Genomic DNA, 2,508 nt, shown 5'->3' with positions numbered 1-2,508 from the left:
TGTTCCAAAATTTTTGACAGTATCAGGAACGTATTACTGATGGGGTCCACCTTTGGGGTCTGACCCTTCCCTTGAATAGGGAATCAAGCTGCTCCCCTGAGCTCCTCAGAAGCCTCACGAGGATTATGTTTTTGGCGTTTTGTCTCAGGGAGGGCACCAGAAGGAAAGGCAAAACCGGATACAAGCTAGGCATGCCCATGGTCATAGGTGAAAAATGGGCTTGTGCTCTCTGCTCAGCTGCCTTTAGAAGAATTTGTGGAAGGGGCTGAGGGGTTGCAGAAACAAAGGCAGTAAGCAAAAAAAAAAAAAAAAAATGTGTAAGTACATTTCCACAGTCTGTTTTGCCATCACGAGTGAATACATTAGCCATTTGCTACTCTAAAGCTAATAAAGCCACCAGAAACTGTGACTCAGGAGAAAAGGCACATTTTGTGTGAAGTGAGCACCTCATCCTTTCCCTCGCCTGTCACGGGCCAGGTGCTCCGACATCAGCCTCCTCACCCTACCGCTGAGACAGCACCTCCGTGATGGGCAGGCCTACAGGTGTCTTTTATACTGCACATGTTACATGTGCTCTATGTGATTAAAGAAGTGTTAAAAATATATTAGACCTGGAATTTTAAAAAATAAGGCTTGAAGTAAGGAACTTGTCCTAGCTGAAACCAGGATTCAAACTGAGATCTGTCAGACTTTGGAGTGCAAAGATGCAGTACTGCTAACAATGGCACAGTTTAAGTCCATTCTGCCAAAACTGAGTAACTTTTGAAACACTAGGTCTAAAATAATAAAATTGAGGCAGCAGTGACCACATTTGATGATGCTCCATTTTCATAAATTGTATTTGACGTTGCCCTTTTGAGGACCAGAAAGTGATGCTCTCCTAGGTCCACCAGGTTCTACAGCCTGTTTCAAAGCCCACTGGTCCTCGGAAGCCCTCCACTCCCCCAGCGAATGTTTTTGCTCCTAATCCTGTAACAGTTTGCAGTACCGTGACTACTTGAATGGGAGTTTCTGGATGGGGTCCTCTGCATGGCCTTATTATTGCCTCTTCTAGAAATGGCTTCTGAACCCGGTAAGACAAAATATATCAGTTATCCCTAAGCCAGGTCAGCTTATCAAGGCTATATATACACAGAAGAATTTTATATTCAGTAAAAGCCAAAAGTCAAAATTCCCAAATGCATTTTTAGAATCCTGGCTGGCAGGCAGAGAAATGGGTTTGGCAGGAACTAGAGTTGTTGACAGCTTGGTTCTCACTCTTCCTTTCCAGCAAAGAGGCTTCTACCACAGGGTGGCTTCTCCTGCTGTGGGGCATCTGCCCTGGGAAATGCAAAGGAGTACGGCCCAATGTGAAACTTACTTGAACTGAGCCTCTGAGACCACTCAGACCTCTGTGTCTTAGTTGGGCCTATGAGTGTATCAATTATATGTTACTGTGAATTCTGAAACTCAAAATCTTTTAGATGTTTGAATTTTTCCTTTTTCTCAAAATTCAAAGATGCCCAGAAATCCTTGTCATGCACAACTTGGAGTACTCCTTGGTGTAAGATATTTTCGAGACTGTTTTTTTGTAACTGTTCTTTTCAAAGTACTTAAAACTACTAGACAAGATTCGACAAAGGGGAAGAGAGGAAGGACGTGAAGTATATACACCTCTCTGGTAGCAGACAGCAGTGCTTCTCAAATTTAATATGCGCGTGAATGTCTAAGGGGGCTTGTAGTATAGTAGCCCTGGGGGTGGGGGTCTGACATTCCACATTTCTGACAAGCTTCCAGGTGCTGCCATGCCGTTAGTCCAAGGGCCTTGCTTTAAGTCAGGAGTGGAGACTGAATCCTGGGTATTTGTGGAAATGAGCAGCTCTAGTCAATTCAAGATCCTGAGTTAGCAGAGACCAGCACATTTGACAACACCAATAAAGGCTAGATGCTACTGGCTGCTTAAGGCCCAGACTGCAGACAGATGGCTGAGCTCTGCCATCTGGGTATATTACTTACCCTCCCTAAGTCTCCATTTCTTTATCTGAAAAATGGAAACAATCATAGCACCTACCTTATGGGGTTATTATGAATTTACTTGAATGAACATAAAGTAAGCACACAATCAATAAATGATAGTGGTGGGTTATTATTATCAGCATTGAGACACAGTCTTTCTATGCTAAAGTCTAACGACATTATGATCGGCTGCAAAAAAGGAATCGTCTTTGCCCCCGCAATCACACTCCTATTTCTTGTTGTTATAAGTCAGAAGCAGAACACACCTCCAGCACTTTACACAGAAATTAGTGCTAACAAGGCAAGCAAAATTTTATGAGAACACTGACCCATTCTCTCAGGGGGAAACTAAAATTGACTACTAATATTCTCAAGTAAATTGTATCAAAACCTGTGTGTAGCTGTCTTAGATCTATGCTTGCTAAATTCCTTCTCTCATACAGCACGGCAAACTCGTCTAAGTCTACTCCTCAAAATTTTTTGGAAGATCCAAATCTGCTCAGACATGTAAAA

Source organism: Pteropus alecto, unplaced genomic scaffold (genome assembly GCF_000325575.1).
Source record: "Pteropus alecto unplaced genomic scaffold, ASM32557v1 scaffold63, whole genome shotgun sequence".
Lineage (NCBI taxonomy): Eukaryota > Metazoa > Chordata > Mammalia > Chiroptera > Pteropodidae > Pteropus > Pteropus alecto.
Note: the sequence above shows the minus strand (reverse complement) of the source record.